The sequence below is a fragment of the Leucoraja erinacea genome, chromosome 50, assembly GCF_028641065.1.
Source record: "Leucoraja erinacea ecotype New England chromosome 50, Leri_hhj_1, whole genome shotgun sequence".
NCBI classification, from domain to species: Eukaryota; Metazoa; Chordata; class Chondrichthyes; order Rajiformes; family Rajidae; genus Leucoraja; species Leucoraja erinaceus.
The window spans coordinates 602770-627209 of NC_073426.1; the positions used below are offsets into that span (position 1 = coordinate 602770).

Genomic DNA, 24440 nt, shown 5'->3' on the forward strand with positions numbered 1-24440 from the left:
GGGAGGTGTCAGAGGTGGTCCAAGTGAATTTGACTGCAGGATGGAAATTGATATTGAATTTAATGAAGTCCATGAGTTCTGCGTGGGTGCAGGACGTAGCAGCAATGCAGTTGTCAATGTAGCAGAGTGGAGTTAACCATATAACCATATAACCATATAACAATTACAGCACGGAAACAGGCCATCTCGGCCCTACAAGTCCATGCCGAACAAATTTTTTTCCCCTTAGTCCCACCTGCCTGCACTCGTACCATAACCCTCCATTCCTTTCTCATCCATATGCCTATCCAATTTATTTTTAAATGATACCAATGAACCTGCCTCCACCACTTCCACTGGGAGCTCATTCCACACCGCCACCACTCTCTGCGTAAAGAAGTTCCCCCTCATAATACCCCTAAACTTCTGTCCCTTAATTCTGAAGTCATGGTTCAGGGAAAGAGCCAGTGTAAGCCTGGAACAGTGATTGTTCAACGTACCTTACAAAGAGGCAGGCATGGCCGAGGCCCATGCGAGTCCCCGTGGCTATGCCTTTGATTTGGAGGACGTGGGAGGAGTTGAAGGAGAAGTTGTTGAGAGTGAAGATCAGCTCCGCTAGGCGGAGGAGAATGCAAGCTGTTTTAAAAGAATCATAATGATTCAGTACTAAGGTAGATAATAGTTAGTGTTGTGTAATGTTGTTCAAGAGCTTGATGATTGAGGGATGAAGCTGTTCTGGTTCTCAGGTTCATGTACCTTTCCAGTAGTAGTAGCAAAATGAGAGGGTGGTTATGATGGCATGGTCTTTGATAGCTTCTGCCTTGAGGCAGTAGCTTCCTGTGGATTTCTTCAATTATGGGCAGGTCGGTACTTATGATGGCAGTATCCACCACTTTCTGCAACCTCATTTTATTTTTGAGCGCTCGAGTTAACGACCCAAGGTGTGATGCAACCAGTTAGTATGCTCGCCATTGTACAGTTGTAAAATTGTGATTAAAGTATTCAGCAACGTGCCGAATCTCCTCAATGTTCTGAGGAATCGATGCGTTGATGAGCTTTCATATTCTCAGCTCATCCTGGTGGCTCACAGCCAATTAGGATGATTGCTGTTATAATGTAGGAATCATGGAAACTAATTTAGCACAACACTGTGTGGTAATAACCATAAACTTTTGTTCAGGGATTAATATTGGCAATGACTCTAACGGCAAGTCTTACAAACTAGTCTTTTTTGATGGGGTGATCAAGGTGATTGAGGGCAGGGCAATAAATGTTGCCGTGGAATGTAGTAAGGCATTAGGCAAGGTCTCTCCTGTTAGTCTGATCCAGTAGACACACCCGTAGACTAAGGTGCATGGAATCCTTATAGGTGACTTAGTTGCTTAAATTCAGTTGTTTACCCATAGAAGGCAGAGTGTAGTGGTGAAATGGTGTTATTCTGACTGGAGGTCTGTGTCCAATTTTGATTTGCACAGATCAGTACTGGGACCTATGTTGTTTGTGATATCGTGAACATTTAAAGATATGCAGGGCAAATATTCAATTATATTAGACAGGTGCTTGCAAAAGTTGTTGAGAATAAGTTGTTTAACTGGAATAAATCAAGAACCAGAGAACGTAGATATAAGGTGCGGGGAAAGATTTAATAGAAACCTGAGGAGCAACCTTTTCTCAGGGTATGGAATATATCTGGCATGAGCTACTTGAAGTGGTTGAGGCAGGAACATTTAAAAGACATTTGGACAGGTACATTGATTGGAAAGGTTTAGAAGGATATGGAACTAGCATATATGGGTTGGCATGGGCGGGTTGGGCCGAAGGGCCTGTTTCAGTACTGTGTGGCTGACTATTAATTATCCAAACATTCATCCCCTCTATGACCAGCATAATGGCTGGTGTACAGCATTTATTCATCTAGGCTATACCAACAACCGCTCCCAAATTAGTGCTATCTAATACCAAGAAGGAGTAGCGCACAGAAAAGCACCATCTGTTTGTTTGTTTGTTTATCACCACTGTCATACCATCCAGATTTGGAAATATGTTGGTGTTTCTTCAGTGTCACTGAATCCTGGAGTTCCCTCCCCAGCACCCCTGGGAGCAGAATATCTTCACTAGAACCACATGGTTTAATATGATGGCACTCTGCCTCAGCAATTAGGGATGAGGAATAAATGCTGCTCTTGCAGGGGAATTGCTAGATCCTGGAAATGTTTTCAATGAAAATCAACACTTTTGGGGTTAAATTGCATTTGCCACTTTGCTGCACAATTGACCCAACATCCTTATCTTTCTGCAGTCTAACATTTTCCTTGATATCAGCCGTGCAAACGTTTTCTGCTTGTGCTCAAATGATTAAGCTTAAAACAAAACATTAAATAAATCAATAGTCCGTTTTCATTTGATGCATACTTCGTAACATTACTCCAACTGGACTTGTTTCTGACCACATTCTTGCTAATCTGTAAAATTGGCTGTGCCAGGACTTAGTTTCCAACTTTAAGCTACCTCATCACATCTTTTCTAAAGTTACATGGAAGCTGGAAGGATTCCAATACATGTGTAGTGTCTAAAGGGGCCAGGCCACTGCATCTTGTGAATTTTGATCAAACCTCTATTGTAACTTTCCATTCTTCACTGTCACAATTTGCATTTATTGAATGCTAGCCCGGATGGAGTCCACGGCCTCGTCTTCAGAACCTGAGGACCAGCTTGCAGGAGTATTTAAGCACACATTTAACCTCTCCTTACTCCATTCTGAGGTTCCTGTCTGCCTTAAGGAGACCACTATCATCCTGCTGCCAAAGAAAAGTAAGGTAGCATGCCTTAATGATTACTGTCCAATGGATCCGATATCCACTATTATGTAGTACTTGGAGAGCGGTAACCTTAATCCACAGCAGTTTGTCTACCGTTGTAACAGGTGCGAACTCCCCGATGCCATCTCCCTAAACCTACATTCATCGCTGGAGCAGCTGGATAACAGGACAATCGTCAAACTCCTTTATTAACTTTAGCTCCACCTTCAACACAATAATCAAAACCAAACTCATAGAGAACATTCTATTGGGATGCATCACAGCGTGGTTTGGCAACAGCTTCGCTTAAGAACACAAGAAATTGCAGAGATGTGGATCACATAGGCTAGCCTCCACGCATTAAAACCATCTACACTTTGGTGCTTTGGGAAAACAGTCAGCATAATCAAGGACCATCTACACTGTTGCCATTACCTCTGATTTTGTTTATAGTTTGTTTGTCTTGTTGCACAAAAGTCCGCGAGCATTGCCACTTTTCATTTCACTGCACATCTCGTATGTGTATGTGACGAATACATTTGACTTGACTTGGAGAAAGAGCTAAGGGTGTTGTCATAATTTCTCAACCTACCTCATTGCAGTCTTGCATTTTTTCATCCTGCACTTTCTCTGGAACTGTAACAGTATAAAACTGAAACATTATATTACGCACTCTGGTATTTTTCTCTTTCCCTACATGTTCTACTTGTGCATAATAGTAAGATTAAACGAGAACTTACCAGTTCGAAGTTTGATCTGTATTTTATGAGGGATTACGTGAAGAACCCATCCAGCACGCATGCGCGACATACTTCAAAGCAGCGGTGTGGAATCACAGGAAACACAACAATTGAAATAAACATAGTAAAGAAAAGGAGAACTAAGATACCAGTTGATCTCTATAATTGAGGGTGGGAGCGGAGGGCACGTAATCCCTCATCGTAACTCCTCATAAAATACAGATCAAACTTCGAACTGGTAAGTTCTCGTTTAATCTTACTATTTTACTTCGGAGTCACGTGAGTGTCTGCGTGAAGATTTTAAAGCTCTGTGATTTCAAACCGTGTAACAGTCCATACTTCACTCGCTGCCGAAGTCATCCAAGGGAGGAAGTATGTTATCGTAATCAAACATGAATCTGTTTGTAAGACAACAATGGTATTATTTAACAATAATAACAAAGAAATTAACGCCCCCCGGGCTTAAATTATATATTTTTTGCAGCGTCTAAAATTCTCTCTGCAATTGAAACAGGTTTTATAATGGCTTGTTGTAGAATGTTCAAAAGTTATTTCCATGGACCACCCTGCTGTTATCAGGTAGGTCCAATGGCACATCCATACTGTTTAGCCGCCGACGTGGATGCTGCTCTGGTGGAGTGAGATGTGTAATATCGGTATCCACTCCAGCAGCTCCCAATACCTGTTTGAGCCATGTAGAGATGGTTTGGCTCGGTACCCTGACCCATCGCTTGTCGTCTCCCTCAGGAATTGTGGGTTGTGTTGATATTGTAGAAGGTGAGTCATAACACATAACGATGGTCAGGTGGGTACGCCTGGAATTCTATAATGAGTCCTAAAGTTCCTGGTCTACTCTGTTTTCCCAGCTCCTGAATGATGAATGTTATTTGGTCTGATGTTACGACCATGTCCAGTCTGAGTGGATAAAGGCCTGGACCCTATGCTGAGACTAAGCCATCAGCATGGCCGTATACAGGGTAGCTGTTTTAAGAGTAAGGATCTGGCTGTGGCCATCCCTAGGTAAGTCAGGACAACGTTGACATCCCAGATCTTGATATATCTAGGTCTAGGGTTTTGAATAGAAAGTACCTCTCTTTAATTTGGCCACCAGTGGACGAGACCCTATGGCCTGTTCCCCTTTGTGTCTGTCTTAGATAGACTGACAGTGCATTTCTAGTGCATTAGATAGTGCTATGGTTCAGGCCTTTATCATGGTGAAGGTTGGCCAGGAACTCCGATACATAGATATAGTGGTTGATTAGTCGTTTTCTGTTCTTGAGCAGTATGTTCCCACTTTCTTGTACTGAAGAGATATGGAAGTCAGTGAGATGCTGTTGTCGTGTCCATGGTCCTATTTGACAGTCCCAGGTTCATCAAAGGTCTTTTTGGAATTTGCAACCCAGTAAGCTTATTATGTCAGTGAAACTGGTCCGCTGGGAATGTTCATGGGTTTCAATGACCCTGTCAAGGACCACTGGGAACCATGGCTGTGTAGGCCAGTCGGTATTACCAAAAGTTTGAAGTAAAGTTCATCTGTATTTTGCGTAGTACTTAACTGATGAGGCAGAAAAAAAGGGGGGGGGAAAACATAGAGATTAGTTTCCCCCCCAGTTCAGCGGAAATGTATCCATCGCCGCTGCATCAAGGTCTGGCTCCCAAGCGACATATATCGGTACGTGGTTATTCAGTCGGGACGCAAATAAATCGATATCTAGTGTTCCATATTGCTTTGTAATTTCAGCAAATACTTTGGGGTTTAACATGTCTGCCACAGTATTTAGCTTACCTAGTAGGTAAGTTGCTGAAAGCAAAATATGTTTGTCGATACACCATTACCGGATTGTATTGATCAAATTGTCATAAGATATCAATTTTATCCTGTCCATGTGGTTAGTATAGGCCACCATTGTGATATGTCAAATTGTAAACGAACATGCAAAACGGTGTATTTTTGAACAATATGCTTTTAACCCATAGAACGCACCCAACATTTCCAACTAGATTTTATGTGCAGTGTCTGTGGTAGTGATGACTCTAGATTAGTCGATCTGCCACCTGTTCTGGATATGGGTTATTGACAAATGATGGAACTGGAACTACGCCAAATGTTCTCTTTCCATCATTATAGGTCTGAAATAGGCAATTTCATGGATCAGTCAAGTGGCCTGTATGTTGTTTTAACCGCTAGCACCTTTGCTCTAATGTAGAGGTCCAAGTTAAGTAGCTGATAATGCTGCTACTGTTCCCAATTACTCTTGCCACTTTGTCAAATGGTTGGTTGGTTGTTACCATTTAATTTGTTTTTAGTAGCTAATGCTGCTGAATTAGCTAATTCCATGGTTTTGTCTATTGTTAAATATCATCGAAATAGGCCATGACAACATGTTTCCTTAAGTGGCAGGACTGATTTAAAAATTTTTAGAAACAGTTTTGGCGCATATTAGACCATTAATCTATAATTTGTGCTGCCATTGTTACCTCATCCAGGTAATTTTTTAGGTATCTTCGATGGTCTTTATGGATGGATACTGAATAATATGCATCTTTTATTCAATGCCACCATAAAGTATTGTTAGGAATCCATAGTTTGGCAGTTGCAAACGTTTCCCATTAACGTGTGTATACCTGACAAAAGTATTCAATGTGGTTAAGTCAATGATGGTGCAACATTCACCATTTTATTTGGTTTTAGTAAATTTAACACAAATTCTAAAGGTTCATATTTAGACTTCTTTATGACCCCTTTGTATGTAACTACTCCAGTTCAGCTTGTCCCTCATGTTCTCTTTTTAGTGAGAGGGTAAAACCCCCTTTGGGGTGCATGCTGAATTGGTGGCAAGTTTCCTTAAATTTAATTTATCCTTGAATACTTTTTGGTATATAACTGCCAAGTGTGATAGTTCTTCATGCTTCCACCACTAACTGGTGTAGTTCACCCCCCCCCCCCCCCCCCCCCCCCCCCCCCCCCCCCCAGACCCAGACCCACCTACCTCCACTGTTGTTTTGGTGGTGTTCATCCTTTGGTTTCTAGTTCCTTGTCCGTCGGGGTGGAGTTGTTGGGGGGTGGCGTATTTTCCATGTGGCCCGCTCTGGGCCCTGTCCCGAAAGACTAGCGGGGATGGCATGCGGGCCCCGAGCTTTCACCAGTACCATGAAGTAGACTGGTGGATGCATAGAGGTACTGCTGTCTGTTTTTTGTGTGGTTTGCTCATTCCAGGTCCTGCCCTCATGAGGCCGAATATCTTGGATTCTTCGTCCAGTTTGTAGGCTTGATTTGGTAATTTTGCCAGATAGCAGGATCTGTGGTTCTGAGGTCACCGTTCTCATAGTTCTGTGAATTTTTGAGGATGAGGGCAGGTTTTATGGCTTCCTTCCAGACGTTGCCAATCATATACTGTGTTGTACAGTAGAAACAGGGTGTTTGCCAAGTCTACCCTGTCTTTGGAATGAGCATGTGAAGTGATAGCCGATGTCAGGGGTATCAATATTGCAATTTTAAGTTTTTGGGTTTTAAATGCCCTGCTCAATGTACCCCCAGTAATGGTAGGCACTTTGAGCAAATGCAATTTTGGGGAGGCGTGATAAAGTCCAACGCCTCAATGATTACCTGTCTTGGAGAGGTTTAAAGGACAGGTAGTAAGCTGACCGCCAGTTTAGGGTGTAACGGCCGTTTTGCTCGTGGTGTTGCCACGTAGCGGTTTCACACACCCAGCAGCTCTTCCTGGTCTGTACCTCAAGCATACTCCCGATGTTGTTCAGCAAGTGACCCCTCTTCTTGACCAGCCCAGCCCTGGTCGCCAACAATCCCCTCTGTTGAGGGAGATGCGATGGCCCGTGCTGTTAGTGCACTGGAGCGGGAGTGTTTGTGCTCCCTTGGTGAGCTTGCCCCAGCTCCAGGAGCAAGTCTCGCTGGAGTTTTTGCTCCATGACCCTTTACTTAAGGCTTGAAAACAGTCACCTTCTCGCTCTCGGGCGGTATTTCTGCAGTGCCGGCTCTGCTGAGTGAACCGGCCTGTCATCTTCTGTGTGACTGTCTCCAGCCCGCTGCGGTTGGTCGCCAACTTTGCTCAGGCGGCTGCCTCTGCCGTTCTCGGGCGGCGAGTCTCCTTGTCGGAGTTGTCAGGGATTACCGGCCGGTCTGATTCTTGATTTGCCTCCAGTCCGCTGCTGTTGGTCAGGCGGCGCTAGCGGACTGGGCTCGGCTCTGTATCCGTGATTGTGGACCGCAGCGTGTGCGGTCCAAGTGCCGCCTCTCGCCCCCATCCTGATGGAACGCTCCTGTTTCTGGAGTCGAACGGGGGCGGTTTTTCCCTTTGTATTACTTTGCTCTTTCCAGCTTTCTTAACCTGGTGTACACAAAGAAGAGCAAAGTTTTGTAATTTCGAACCTCTGGGTAAGTACTTACATGACGGTCCGTTCTTTCAGCTTGTAGCGGGAGCGCCCGCACTCCCGTTCGTCTCTGTTGCACTGCGTAAACGCTCATGTCGCGCATGCGTGCTGGACGGGTTCTTCACGTAGTCACTCACGTGACTCCGAAGTTAAATTTAATTGTACTTGTGTAATAGATCAGAGGGGGGTGGAGAAGTAAACTGACAGGCAACTGGAAGTTTGATATGTACAGTGAACTGAATAGAGGTACTCCACGAGACGATCACCCAATCTTCTTACTCCATCGTGACCTCCTCAATGATGGAAAAAAATGCAGATTTCTTCATGCAACACGTACAAAATGTTTGTAATTCTCTACCCAGAAGGCCAATTAGATTCTTTCAAAACAGAATTTATAGATTTAAAAGGAAATGGGGATTGAAAAGTAAGGGCTTTGAAGTAGAAAGTCTGACGATTTCTCAATTAGCAGCGAGCAAACTTGAAGGTCCAGCTCCTGCTCCTACATTTTCAAGTACATGAGATATTAAGACCAAAGCCTTGGACAAAGAGCGTTAAACATTTTATAGGAGGAGGTCTGAAGTAATTTAGGGAGAGAATGCCAACATTTCTGCCGAGGCAGCAGAATGCATGTCCACTAGTAATGCAGATGGAGTGGGAGGTGAAAACTGGAGATGTGAAAAATGTTTGAGTTGGAGGAGCACAAATCTTGGAAGGATTGGTGGAGGTTGCAAATATAGCACTTGGGCAATGATGGGATTTATTTATAAGGATGAGAAAATTGGTGGTCTTTAGCAAGTAAGAGCAAAGGGTGGATGGAAATGGGGGTGATTGTGACAGGAGGAAAGTAACGGGATGTAGGCACAAGAGAGCCCACCTCACTTAGCAAGCTGAGTCTGAAACTAGCAAATTGAATCACCTTGGAACCATGTATTTAATGGCTGCTGCATCTGCTGCTGCCTGTGAATAGTATACAAGGTATACAAAATGATCTTCTGCGTATTTCTTTCAAGGTATGCTTTGATTTGTATGCATTGTAAAGAGAAATACCCTGCTCTTTTCTGCTCTGTGATTAAAATATTTTTTTGTTCTTTCTGGAGATTTAAGAGGCAAATCAAACCAATGTTAAATAGTTCTGAATCTGTGTTCTTAGTGTAGTTAAGAGGCTGGCTTTATGGTGCTTTATACCCAGCTTTATTGAGTCTGTTTGTACTGCAGCTTTACACATGGTGCTGGGTAGAGACCATGGTCCTAGTTTGCATTGAGAGGGAAGTTGCGGGAAACTGATGCCGGAATTGCAGGAGGGTAAGAGCCAATGGGGTTGGTCACAGCTGGTTCCTGACTGGGGAAACTACTACTGTGTCTCAGCTTTATCATTCTGCACAAACCTGCCGTTTCCCCTGTGGCAGAAAGCACATCTCCACCCACAGTACACTCACCACCTTCTTCAGTAGTAAACATGGCCAGAAACTCAGCCATCCCCAGGCACAAGCTGTAAAGGGGGATTCTGCTAGACTGAGCTAAATAGCTGGATCATTGCAAGGAATGGAATTTACTTCAAAAGTTGTAGATCCATGTTGTGTTTGCTAGAGTTTCAGCACAATAATTGAAAGGAACGTGAATCGTACTTCAGTGCATGAAGGGAACAGGAATAATCCAACCACGGACGCCACTGCAAAGTACACATTGGTGAGTCAACAGTGAGCTCCTGCAGTTTGTACATTCTGTTGTTTTCTGCGCTATGTGATAAATACAGACTAACAGGGGTGCTGGGAGATACCACTAAACCCTCTGCGTGTGCCTAGGTATTTGTTTTTAATTGTTGCCAGTGAGTAGAAAGAGAACGTTGGGAGGGAGAGGATGATCATGAACAAATGTTGCTGGAAAGAACAGACGATCAGATTAGATTTGTCTTGATCACTATCCAGCAATCTGTACGGGACATGTTTGGCGATAATCTCCCCACTCCCAGATCTAACTGTCCAAATTGTGAGATGAAGAATAGGATTTTGAGAAATGGGGGATGTTCCATGCTATGTACTCTGTCGATAATGGGGAGTAATAATCAACTATGTGATTGAGTCTGATTTAAATGAGAGGTTCTGCACATTTGGATGCTAAACTGTATTTATACCTGCTAGTTGCATTTTGAAGTGAAGAAGTTGGCATTTGGATGATACCTGAAATTACTAAAGTCCTTGTATTGTGAGAACAACACAGGCTTGTACAGTCAGAGACACTTATCATGTTCACGGTTGTGTGGTCTTGCACATAGATGGTTTCAGACTAGTGTGTGCACACCCATGCTGTTCACTCCCTGCTCACCCCTGCGCAATTCACAGTCGCCCTTTTCCATGAGGGTCATCTGTGCGCTTGCTGTGAAGGTGGAAATTAAGCTGTATTTTTTATTGGCAAGGGCTATTAATAACAAGAAGCAGAGAATAATTCTGTGGGTAGACACAAAATGCTGGATTAACTCAGTGGGTCAGGCAATATCTCTGGTGAAAATGGATTAGGTGATGTTTCGGGTCTGGACCCTTCAGTCTGATTGTGGGAGTGGGGTGAGAGGAACTGGAAGAAGAAAAGACCAGAACAAAAAGAAAAGCTTCCCCCCCTCCCAGACAATCAGTTCTGAAGAAGTCTTCTGTCCCAAAATGTCACCTATCCATTTTCTCCAGAATTGCTGCCTGACCAGCTGAGTTGCTCCAGCATTTTGTGTCTATCTTTAGTATAAACAAACATCTGCAGTGCTTTCTATTACAATAATCCTGTGTGATTTTTCAGATTCTTTCCCCAACAATTGGGGCCAAACAGATAGAAAATGCCCTTTCATGCATGCTTTCCCATTTAGCTTGATCATGCCGATCATCCAAGTACAGTGAACTGTTCCTGCTTTCTTGTCACATCGCTTTTAAATAGCTTGCACTATATCTTTATGACCATTTTTAGTCTTGGACTCCCCCACTGCAAGTCATCTGTCCAGACCTGTTAGGATTCTGTCGGTTTCAATGAGATCCCCTCAATTCTTCTAAATTCTAATGGATGTAAGCATGATAGCCTGAGCTCTCTCCACACATTAGTTTTGCCATGCTAGGCCTCGGTCTGGTGAACCTTTGCCCTATTTCCTTCGCTCCATAGATGCTGCTGCACCCGCTGAGTTTCTCCAGCATTTTTGTGTACCTTAGCTCTCTATCTATTTCAGCACCTTACCCCCAATATCATGTGGTTAGGTTTCGAATGCTAAGTTCTTATGAGACAAGAAGTTAATATTCTCTTATCCCATAATGAGACCTTATAGAAACTCCACTGTAAGTCCAAATACGCAATATCCACTGGAACAGTACAGCACAAGTCTGCAATGTGTGTGCCAAACATGATGCCAAGACAATCTTTTATTAACCATCACAAAATACATATGTTCCTTCTTTCCCTGCATATCCATATGCCTATCCAAAGGTCTCTTAAATGTTACTATTGTACCTGCGTCAACCTGCAGCACGTTCTAGGCACTCACTGCCCTCTGAGTAAAAAACTTGTCCCGTGCATCTCCTTTAAAATTTGCCTCTCTCACCTTAAAGCTATGCCCATTAGTATTTGATTTTTCATCCTGGGATAAAGGTTCTGACTGTTTATCTATACCTCATAATTTTATATACTTCTCACAGGTCTCCCCACAGCCTCCGGCATTCCAGTGTAAACAATCCAGGTCTGTCCAACCTCTCCCCCATAGCTAATACTCCCTAATCCAGGTATCTTTCTGGTAAACCTCCTCTGCACCATTTGCAAAGGATCTCCATCCCTCCTGTAATGCTGTAATCAGAACTGCAAGCATTGTCCAAATATCATCTATTCTGCTAGTTGCATCTTCAAACAATTCCATTGGATTTGTTTGTGTGATCTTGTCACGCTTCTCCAAATGCTCTGCCATATGTTGCATTTTCACCCTTACTGATGTTAAGCTAACCAGTTCTTGGTTCCTTGTTTTATCTCTACCTCCTTTCTTCAATAGTAAGGTCATATTAGCTACCCTCCAGTATGTGGGAAGTGTTCCAGGTTCTAAGGACTGCTGAAAACCCCTCCTCTGGCACTTTCACCTTGCAACCGCAGGAAATGCTACACTTGTTGCTTTACCTCCCCTCTCAACTCCAGGCAAGGACTCAAGCAGTCTTTCCAGTTGAGACAGGTTCACCTGCACCTCCTCCAACCTCATCTACTGCATCCGCTGATCCAGGTGTCAACTGCTCTACATCGGTAAGACCAAGCGCAGTCTTAGCGATCACTTCGCTCAGTTCGCAATTTAAAAAATTCCGTTCGCAACAACTAACCTGATCTCCCGGTGGCTCAGCACTCCAACACCCCCTCCCATTCAGAATCCGACCTTTCTGTCCTTGGCCTCCTCCATATTCAGAGTGAGTCCCACCGCAAACAGCAACTCATATTCTGCTTGAGTTTACACTCCAGCGGTATGAACATTGACCTCCAATTTCAGGTAGTCTTTTCATTCCCCCCCCCCCCGACATCAGTCTGAAGAAGGGTCTCAACTCTCAAAATGTCGCCTATTCTTTCGCTCCATAGATGCTGCCTCACCCGCTGATTTTCTCCAGCTTTTTTGTCTACCATCTACTATTTCTAGACCATTTCCTTAAGTACTCTTGTGGACTTGTGGACCCTGAGATTTATCGATATTCTAATCTCTCCAATTTCTATAGCATCTTCTTCCTACTAATATTGATTTAATTTGGCTTCTTGCTGGACCCTATATTTCTCATGATTCCTGGGAGGTTAATTGTGTTCTCCTTTGTGAAGCCAGGATGAAAATGCAAAATCCAATAACTGTGGGAAGGAACTGCAGATGCTGGTTTAAACCGAAGGTAGACACAAAAAGCTGGAGTAATTTAGCGGGCAGACAGCATCTCTGGAGAAAAGGAATAGGTGATATTTCAGGTCTGAAGTAAGGTCTCGACCCGAAACGTCACCTATTTTTTCCAGAGATGCTGTCTATCCAGTAACTCAAGTTGGGCCTATCCCTTTTGCACTGCTCAGGTAACTAAACTCCAATTACTGATGCTTTAGCTTAACACTTTGGCTGTGTAAATACTTTGCTCATTGTTAATCAATGGTGGTCTGCACGCACAACTGCTGTCAGGCATCCATTAAAAGCACAACCCTTCCATTGTCTATGATGAGAGAGTGTTCCGATTTTTCAGCATTTGAAACAAAGTGTCGTTTTGAAGATTCAGCTTTTATTTTTGCTTTGAAATGTATTAAATTGAGCGAAACTATACTTGCATATCAGGTGCACCAGACGGCTGGGGCGCAGACCTGTGGTCATGTGTTGGTAGTGAGGGTTCGCTGTTGAGTGTTCCTGGATGAGAGATTTACTTTTATTTTATAGCATCTTAAATAGGTGCTTTTATGAAGTCCAGTAGATTATTGTGCAATTAATTATGTATGAAAGATCATCATTCACTATTTCCACCACCCGCTCAAAACACATTTGCTCTTAAAATCTTTTATATGCAAGCTGGATGTTATCCAATTCTATAACGGTCATCCAATTCTATAACGACTTAACCAAATTAAGAATTGAGAAGCAAATGGCGGGAGGATTGAAGACGACGTTGAAGTGGTTGAATTCAATCGAGGCAGCGTTTCTGTAAATATCTTTGATGATGGGGAGGTCAGTACCCTTGATAGACTGGGAAATATCTACCACATTCCGTAGCCTCATTCTTTCCTGAGCATTTACATTTCTAAATCATTCTCATTAATCTTTTCTGCAGGTGTTCTAAGGCTTTCACACCTTTCCTGAGTATGATAGTATGATGCCCAGTATTGGACATATTACTGAAGTTCAGACCAGTACTTTATAAAGGTAAATCATGATTTAGTTCTTGTCCTCCATGCCTCTATTTGTAAAACCCAGAATCCCATGTTTTTGAACTAAACCACTTAAAAACCTACCCGACCTAAAACATTTCAACCATTTATGTCCATATAATCCCCAGATATTTTTTCTGTGGCCTTCTTAAAATTGTACCCTCTTGTTTTTAATGTCTCCTCCTGATTTCTGACTGAAATGTAATACGTTGAATATTCTGCATTCATTTAATCTGCTATTGGACTTTATCTGTGCAACTGGTGTGTTTACAAAGCTGTATTCTGTATTCTCTATCTTCCCCTTTGCTCTACCTATGTACTTGAGTTTGACAATCGGATTTATGGATGTTATATCTGATCTGTTTGGATAGCATGCAAAACAAAGCTTTTCACTGTACCTCGGTACACATGACAATAATAATCCTCAACCTAAATTAGTCTACCCATTCCATCAGCTTAATTATATCCTACTACTGAGTTCACCAAGACCAGACCTTCATGTTCCAGGTGTACATTGGCCCTTTCCCCGAACTCTACCTCAGCTACATTGATGACTGCATCGGTGCACCCATGCAGAACTCTCTGAATTCATCAACTTCATGACTAATTTCCATCCTGGCCTCAAATTCACTTGGACCATCTCCAACATCTCCATACCATTTGTGGATCTCATCATCTCCATCACAGGAGACAGACTATTGACCAACATCTACTACAAACCTACTGACTCCCACAGCTATCTAGACTACTCTTCTTTCCACCCTGCCTCCTGTAAAGACTCTATCCCATACTCCCAATTCCTCCGTCTGTGCCGCATCTGTGTCCATACTAAATTATCGGAGATGTTCTCATTCTTTAAGAAACGGGGTTTCCCCCCTTCCATTATAGATGAGGTTCTCACTAGGGTCTCCTCGATATTCCGCAGCTCCGCTCTTGCTCCCCCTCCCCCTATTCGCAACAAGGACAGAGTCCTCACCTTCCACCAAGTCAGCCGTCGCATACAGCATATAATCCTCCAAAACTTTCGCCACCTCCAAGGGGATCCCACTACTGGCCATATCTTCCCATCTCCACCCCTATCCGCTTTCCGCAGAGACTGTTCCCTCTGCAACTCCCTGGTCAACTCGTCCCTTCCCACCCAAACCACCCCCTCCTCAGGTACTTTCCCCTGAAACCGTAGGAGATGCAACACCTGTCCCTTTACCTCCCCCCTCTACCCCATCCAAGGACCCCAACAGTCTTTCCAGGTGAAGCAGAGGTTCACTTGCATCTCCTCCAACCTCATCTACTATATCCGCTATTCCAGGTGTCAACTTCTGTACATCGGCGAGACCAAGCGCAGGCTCGCCGATCATTGACAACCTGGTGCTCAGAAAACAATCTGGCTCTGAACACCAGGAAAACAAAAGAGCTCATTGTCGACTTCAGGAGGCACAGCACCGACTTAGTCCCCCTACACATCAACGGCGAGTGTGTGGAGAGGGTCAACACCTTCCGGTTTCTCGGCGTCCATATCGCTGCTGACATCTCCTGGACGGACAACACGACAGCGGTCATCAAGAAGGCTCAGCAGCGGCTGCACTTCCTGAGGGTCCTCAGGAAGCACAACCTGGACTCTAACCTGCTGCTGACCTTCTACCGCTCGTCCGTCGAGAGCCTGCTGACATACTGCATTGCAGCATGGTATGGCAGCTGCACCATGGCAGACAGGGAGAGGCTTCAGAGGGTAACCAGGACAGCGCAGAGGATCATTGGCTGCCCTCTCCCCTCCCTGATGGACATCTACACCTCCCGCTGCCTTAGCAGGGCAAAGAAGATCATCAAAGACAGCTCCCATCCTGCGTTTGGACTGTTCGACCTGCTGCCCTCTGGAAGGCGCTATAGGTGCATCAAATCCAGGACAAACAGACTCAGGAATAGTTGCTTTCCGAGAATTATAACTACCATAAATTCAAATTCACACATGCACTGACTACACCGCCCAACACGGACTTCCATCTGTATATATGTATATATGTATGTAGCGCCACAGAATTTGTGCACCTATTCCCCCCCCCCCATCTCCCTTCTGTTTTTTGTTTTTTCTGTTTCTTGTTTTTTGTGCTAAATTGTATGTATGCACTGAGTACGAGCAGCTTTCAGTTTCACTGTACATGTATAGTGACAATAAATGGCATATCATATCATTTCGCTGAACACCACCGCTCATTCTGCCTTAAGCTACATGATCTCCCGGTTGCTCAGCCCTACAACTCCCCCTCCCATTCCCAATCTGACCTTTCTGTCCTGGGTCTCCTCCATTGTCAGAGTGAGGCCCAGTGCAAATTGAACAGCACCTCATATTTTGCTTGGGTAGCTCTTCTTCTTGCGTTTGAAGCAGCAGAAGTCTGCTGCAGGGTGATGCCATCTGGTCTGCCTCACTTGCTGAGTTACTCCAGCATTTTGTGTCTATCTTCATAGAACCTTCTTTGGCTCCATTGTCCTTTGCCATTGTGGAAGCATAGACACTGACCAGAGTAGCATTTTGTTTATCTTTCAATGGGAGTTATAGAGTCATGAGCCATGCTGCTGAGAAGATTAGTCTTGAAGGTGTAAAGTCGAAGGTAGGGTAAATGCTTGAATCTATAACAGAACACCTTGAAAAGAATAATATGAGTGAACAAAATCAACATAGCTATACAAAGAGAAAAATATGTTCATCAATTTTGATGTTCTTTTAATAATATTGGGAACTAGTAGATGTGGGGTATCTGGATTTCCTCAAAGGCTGTTGATATGATCCCAGAGAGGAGGTTCCTTTATGTGGTTGGAATTGGGGTATTGTTTTGGTATGATTTAGAATTAGTTATTGGACAGAAGGTGAAAAGTGGGAATAAATGGATCCTTCTCAGGCGGTAACCAATGGGTACTGTAAGGATTGGTGCTTGGGCCCCAGCTATACACAATCTACATCAATTACTTTGCTCGGGAGTGTAAATATCACATTTCCAAGTTTGCTCAACGGGGGGGGGGGGGGGGGGGGGGGGGGGGGGGGGGGGGGGGATGAAAATGAGGATATTTATCATTTAAAAATAAATTGGATAGGTATATGGACGGGAAAGGAATGGAGGGTTATGGTCTGAGTGCAGATAGATGGGACTAGGTGAGAGTAAGTGTTCGGCACGGACTAGAAGGGCCGAGATGGCCTGTTTCCCTGCTGTAATTGTTATATGGTTATATGTTATGTAGAGAGGTTTCAAGGGGAAATGGACAAGCTGACTGAGTAAGTGACACTGGCAGATAGTATATGGTGGAAAAATATGAAGCCGTCCACTTTATTACATGTAACAGAAAAGCAGAGTTTTGATAAATGATAAGAGATTGTGTGTGCTTGTACACAAATCAACTCAACATACAGATGGAGCAAACACTCAGAAGAGAAAATTGTATTTTCGTATTTAGAACCACAGGTATGAAATCTTATTGCAATTGTATAAGGCCTTAGTGAGATTGTGTATTGTTTTGGTCCGCTTCTCCAAGAGAGGGCGGCACAATGGCGCAGCGGTAGAGTTGCTGCCTTACAGCGCCAGAGACCTGGGTTGGATCCTGACTTCGGAGTTTGTACGTTCTCCCCATGACTGTGTGGGTTTTCTCTGAGATCTTCGGTTTCCTCCCACACTCCAAAGACATAAACGTTTGTAGGTTAATTGGCTTGGTGTACGTGTAAATTGTCCCTAGTGTGTGTGGGATAGTGTTAATGTGCAGGGATCGCTGGTCGGCGTGGGCTCGGTGGGCTGAAGGGCCTGTTTCCGCGCTGTCTCTCTAAACTAATCTAAACATAGGGAGGATGGACTTTGCATCAAGGAAGTTCAGAGGAAGATTCCCGAGACCGTTCCAGAGGCAGTGAGATTACTGCACGAGGAGAGAATGACAAAATTGAAACAATATTCATTGGCGTTTTAAAGAAAGTGAAGTACTTACAATGTTCTCGAAGGGGTTGACAGACTAGTTACTGGAAGAATGTTTCCCCTGTTTGAAGAATCTAGGACAAGGGGTGTGGGTTGAAAATAAGGGATAGGCTGTTTAGGATTGAGGTAAAGAGTAATTTCTTCATGCAGAGGGTGGTGAACATTTGAAATTTTCTACCCCAGAGGGCTGTTGAGATTCAGTTGTTTTTATTCAAACCAGATCAATAGATTTATGAACATTAAAGGAATCGTTATATTAGGCTGGACATTGACACTAAGGTATGCGATCAGCGACCAAGACGTTTCCACCACCAATCAATTGTACCTCCTTGTCTTGTGACACAATTAATGGAGGTGGTTTCATTTATCATTTTTCAACGTCAGAACAGTAGAAATCATTAAGATTCTCCATCTTCCTTATACAATTTAAAAGTTTTAAAACCGGATCTTGATGTTATTTAATTTTTTCTTCCTGCTCTATCTTGGTAAGATATTACCATGTCAAATAATCGTAGATTGCAGGGCAAATACCTACCTCTGACATTCATTATGCCTCATTTTAGATTATTAATCTACATCAGGACATATGTGAATCAAGGACATTTCTGAATTGAGTGAAAAGATATTTCAAAACGGAGGAAATATCCGCTTCGTGGTTTATCGGACTATTTTGATCAAACTTTGGGAAAGCTGAACATCAATCAGTGTTGTAATCTCCATTCCATATGATCAGATTTCATTCACCTTCCCTGGGCATTGTATCAGCTCAGAACTAACCATAACTATGGCACCCTTTTTGACCTTGACCTGCATTATAGCACGTAGCCTTTACTCCGTGGATTTCACTGTCCCTTTGAATTGGGAATCCAAGCTCACTGCAAGGCTCTACTATGGGAATGCAGCATTGGTGCATAGAAATGAAGCACTGAGGTTTTAAACCACAATAAGAGTAGCAAAGCACTTCCTGCCTTGCAGATGTCCCAAGTGCGGACACAGCTGCACTCTCTGATAAAAGCAGAAGCCACTGCTTTCTGTCACTTCTGTGTCTCATGGTGTGGCTTTTATCAACTTTCAACATACCTGGGGATTTCAGGAGGTGAAAATGAGAAATAGTAAGTAGTTTCTAGGCAATGTCAGCTTAATGATAGTTTGATTGTTTAATTTCACAACTGAATCTTTGAGACATGGGCATCATCATCATCAGCTTCTCTTACCGATCGCTTCAGAACATGGAACAGGGACAGGCCCTTTGGCCTCCAATATCTGTGATACATGATACCAGGATAAACTAATCTCTGCTGCATGTGATCCATGTCATCCATTCCCTATAAGTATTGCCGGGATTGCTGCATGGCCACCGTTATTTGTCATACATATTAACGATTTTGAGTAGGTGGCCTGATCAGTAAGCTCACAGATGACACCAAATTGTTTTGAGGATGTGACAAGTAAAATGGATGAAGGGGAGCCAGTGGATGTAGTGTATATAGACTTTCAGAAAGCCTTTGGTAAGGTCCTGCACGGGAGACTGGTGACTAAAATTAGAGCACATGGTATTGGGGGTAGGGTGTTGACGTGGATCGAAAATTGGTTGGTGGACAGGAAGCAAAGAGTAGGAGTGAACGGGTCCATTTCAGAATGGCAGCCAGTGGCGAGTGGAGTGCCACAAGGCTCGGTGTTGGGGCTGCAACACTTTACCATTTATATTAATGATTTGGAAGAGGGAATTAGGAGCAACACTAGCAAGTTTGCAGATGACACAAAGCTGGGTGGCAGTGTGAACTGTAAAGAGGATGTTAGGAGGTTGCAGGTTGAGTAAGTGGGGCAAATGCGTGGCAGATGCAGTATAATATAGATAAATGTGAGGTTATCCACTTTGGCGGCAAAAACAAGGGGGCAGATTATTATCTCAATGGGGTTAGGTTAGGTAAAGGGGAGGTACAGAGAGACCTGGGTGTCCTTGTACACAAGTCACTGAAAGTTGGCGTGCAGGTACAGCAGGCAGTGAAGAAAGCTAATGGAATGTTGGTCTTCATAACAAGTGGATTTCAGTATAGGAGTAAAGAGGTTCTTCTGCAGTTGTATAGGGCTCTGGTAAGACCACATCTGGAGTATTGTGTACAGTTTAGGTCTCCTAATTTGAGGAAGGACACCCTTGTGATTGAGGCAGTGCAGCGTAGGTTCATGAGATTGATCCCTGGGATGGCGGGACTGTCATATGAGGAAAGATTGAAAAGACTAGGCTTGTATTCACTGGAGTTTAGAAGGATGAGGGGGTCTCTTATAGAAACATATAAAATTATTAAAGGACTGGACAAGCTAGATGCAGGAAAAAATGTTCCCAATGTTGGGCGAGTCCAGAACCAGGGACCACAGTCTTCGAATAAAGGGGAGGCCATTTAAGACTGAGGTGAGAAAAAACTTTTTCACTCAGAGAGTTGTGAATTTGTCGAATTTCCTGCCGCAGAGGGCAGTGGAGGCCAAATCACTGGATGGATTTAAGAGAGAGATAGAGCTCTAGGGGCTAGTGGAATCAAGGAACATGGGGAGAAGGCAGGCATGGGTTATTGATTGGGGACGATCAGCCATGATCACAATGAATGGCGGTGCTGGATCGAAGGGCCGAATGGTCTCCTCCTGCACCTATTTTCTATGTTTCAAAAGTGGGACAGTGAAAAATGGCGGAGGCTACAACAGGATCTGAATCAACTGGGAAAGCGAGCCAAGGGATGGCAGATTGAATTTAACTCGGACAAGTGCGAAGTGATGAAGCATTCTAAGATTCAGACATAACAATCTGAAAAAGGGCCCTGACCTAAAACGTCACCTATCCATGTTCTGCATAGATGCTGCCCGATGCACTAAATTACTTCAGAACTGAGTTTTTGCAGAACATTTAGTCACTGAGCTCTGGGGAGTGTTGTAGAACAGAGAGACCTAAGGGTACAGGTATACATTCCCCGAAAGTGGCGACACAGGTACCCCATGACAGAAGAGGGAGGAGTTGTACACTTTGATAGCCTCGGGAAAGAATTATCTCTTGTGGCGTTCTGTACTGCATCTTGGTGGAACCAGTCTGTTGCTGAAGGTACTTCTCAGGTTGAGCAGTGTGTCATGGAGGGGGTGAGCTATATTGTCCAAGATGCTCTGCAGTTTGAGGAGCATCCTTACCTCCAAGACCACCTCCATGAATCCAACTCCGCCCCCAGGATGGAGCTAGTCTTCCTGATAAATTTGTTAATCCTGTTGGCGTCCGCGGCCTTAGCCCTGCTGCCCCAGCACATGATAGCGAAGAAGATGGCAGTGGTTACCACCGATTGGTAGAACATCTGCAGCATCTCACTGACGTTGAAGGAGCGGAGCCTTCTCAAAAAGTGCAGCCGGCTCCGTCCATTCTTGTACAGGACATCAGCATTTCTGAACAGGTCCAGTTCTGTGTCCAGGCACACAAGGTATTTGTACTCGCTGGTAAATTGCACATCCACATCATTGATGGAGACAGGGAACAGGGGTGTCCCTCCCCTCCTAAAGTCCACCACTAACTCCTTTGTCTTGTCGGTGTTGAGTTGCAGGTGATTCAGCCCACACCACTCAACAAAGTCGTTGACTACACCTCTGTCTTCAGCTTCCCTCCCCTCACGGATGCAGCCCACAATTGCAGAGTTATCTGAAACTTTTGCAGGTGGCAGGGGTCCGAGTTATATCTGGTCCGAGGTGTAGATGGTGAACAGGAAGGAAGAGAGGACCGTCCCCTCTAGGCCCCTGTGTTGCTCACTATCATGTCTGAGACACAGTTCTGTAGCCTGGCATATTGTGGTTGTCCAGTCAGGACCCCAATGGAGCAACCACCTGCATCTTTGTCAGTTTGCTCAATAGCCAGTGCAGGCAGGATGGTGTCAAGCACAGGAGAAGTAAAAAAACATGAATTTTGTTGTTGGGGGGGAAACAGTGTACAGTCTCCTCAGGGACAACGTTATCCACAGAGAAATTTATGTAGCTGGCAACACAGTCCAAAGGTTTGAGAGCATGTACAACCAAATTCAAGGACAGTTTCTTCTCTGCTGTTATCTGATCCTTGAACAGACTTTGCAGATGTTAGATAGATGCTTATCTATTCATGATCTTCCAATCTACCTCATTGCAGCTCGAGCACCTTTTTTATCTGCTGTATGCTGTAGCTTAGTTTAGTTTAGAGATACAGTGCGAACAAAGGCCTTTCGGCCCACAGAGTCTGCACCGACCAGTGATCCTCTCTTTTTCACACAGAGAGTCTGTGGAATTCTCTGCCTCAGAGGGCGGTGGAGGCCGGTTCTCTGGATACTTTCAAGAGAGAACTAGATGGGGCTCTTAAAGGTAGCAGAGTCAGGGGATATAGGGAGAAGGCAGGAACGGGATACTGATTGGGGATGATCAGCCATGATCACATTGAATGGTGGTGCTGGCTCGTCGGGCCGAATGGCCTACCCCTGCACCTATTGTCTATTGTCTATTAACACTATCCTACACTAGTGCCAATTTTTACATTAATACCAAGGCAATTAACCTACAAACCTATTCGTCTTTGGAGTGTGGGAGAAAACCAATGTTCTTGGAGAAAACCCATGCAGGTCACTGGGAGAACGTACAGTACAAACTCTGTAAAGACAGCACCCATCGCCAGGATTGAACCCGGTTCTCTGGCACTGTAAGGCAGCAACTCTACCGCTGCGCCACCATTTCACCCCGTGTAATACTATATTCTGCATTATGTTTACTTTCTCTTTTGCACTCGTGATATGATCTGGCTAGATAGCACACAAATCAGTTTTACAAGTATCTTAGTATAATCAGTATAATCATATTGTATACAATTCCAGTTGCTATATTGCAGGACAAAAAAGAACTCAATGATATTAAGGGTGGACTTAAAAGATGTATGAAACAGTATACATTCGACCACCTCTTGCACTAACATGGAATTCTGTTTTTGCACTGATGTTTTGACTGGAATGTAATTTTTTTTGCTATCTTGAATAATTAGTTTTGTATATTTTCTGAATCTATGTGCCTGTGATGCTGCTGCAAGCAAGATTTTCATTGTACCTGTGCCTCACCATACCTGTGCACATGACAATAAACTTGACTAAGACTAAGGAAGGATATGATTAAGTTGGAGAAGTTACAGAAATTATTCACATGGAGGCAGGGGCCGAAATCGTATCAAAACATGGGAGGGACACAATTTGCGGGCGGGGGCGGGCACAATTTCCTGGTGGCACTCATGCGCATGCGCGCACTCGCACGCACGCGCACACATGCGAGGCTTCGGCCATAGGCCCTGTGGACGGTAACATCAGGAGCTGACCTGGTTGGTGACCGACTCCGAACTCCAGCAACAGCAGCTTCGTCCGCCCCGAATCGTGGGGCTTAAATTGGCCCGTTTGCGGGCCCTTTCATCGCCCGGCGCGGCTTAAAATCGGCTGGCGGGGTCTTCAACATTGGGAGCCTCGATCGCCTCGATGCAGCAGTTTGATATTAACAGTTGGTAACAGGTGACAAACAGGCCGATTCAGCCCTTAGAAAGCATCTGATACCCGCTTGAATTTTTCAAAATACAATGTGATAAATAACACTTAAACAAATAAAACTGAAGCAAATAAAGGCAAACAGAAGAACCAACAATCTTTCCCATCCACCAATACATCCAATTAGTTCAAATGACAATTGTACCCGCATCAGACAGTTTTAAGAAATTCCCCGTGAACACCTTCAGTAAGACTTGAAGGTCAAAACACAATCGGTGACACATCGTGTTAATACGATGTTAATAGTGACATTTAACAAGCGCTTTACAGTGACACCCCCACTGTCTCGCTGAGAGCGGAGATTTTAATAGATTTTTTTTCACCGAATCCCCCCCCGGGATTTCCGCCCATGAATGGAGGCTCCCAGGAATGGAGGGCTTGAGTTGTAAGGACTGACTGGATAGGCTTGGAATGTTTTTTCCAAAGTGAAGAAGGCTGAGGGGCTACCTCAGAACTTTATAAAATCATGAGGAGCATAGACAAGATGAATTATCATGTTTTTTTTTACAAGATAGGGAGACCAAGTAACTATCCACAATCTTATCTCAAAAACTTCATTGACAGCAAAACCAGTTCATAAATTCAAGTCAAGAAATAAGATTCATGAATTACCCATGCTGGTGTTACCATTTCTGATTCCAGTCCCCTATCAAAAATAACACAATATCCTTGGCCATCTTAAGGATGGAAATGGAGCTACCTTGATGGAAAAGACACATATAAAATCAAATTAATGCTTAATATTTGTGTACCATTTTGGCGTATCACTTCGTTTGATAGGGTTAGTTTATTGTGTTAGTGTGCTTGATTATTGTTTTGAGGAGTAAATTGATAATTTGTGTGAATGGATTGCTGAATGCAGGGCAATTGAAATTATTGATATAATAACGTAATTAATCTGGGGTCTGAGTGCAATCACTATCTCTCCCCATATTGAACAGCTAGGCTTTTATACTGATGGAATTCTCTTTCTTAATTTGACTATCTTATTGGAAGTGATTTTGATTGAGACTAATGCGTGTACTAACCAGTAGATGAGAAAATACACACCAGTGTTACATAAGTTGATGTAACTTTAAATCACCAACATAGTCTGTCATTATTGGTTCTCCCAAGCATTGCAGGTGTTTGGAAGTAAAAGCTTCA

The 24440-nt window shown here is 43.8% G+C and overlaps 1 protein-coding gene across 11 annotated transcripts in view; it reads left to right on the top strand.

Annotated features, from left to right (window-relative positions):
- Positions 1–24440, top strand: part of cbfa2t3 (CBFA2/RUNX1 partner transcriptional co-repressor 3) — a 150979-nt gene that overhangs the window by 32559 nt on the left and 93980 nt on the right. Inside the window, exons 1-2 of one of the 11 annotated variants that reach the window (XM_055664888.1) lie at positions 8862–9592; positions 13687–13778. The exons of the other annotated variants lie outside the window; for them this stretch is intronic. The gene's annotated coding sequence lies outside the window, so the exon portion shown is untranslated. Of the gene's footprint in view, positions 1–8861; positions 9593–13686; positions 13779–24440 lie in introns of those variants that run through there. 11 annotated transcript variants of the gene reach the window in all.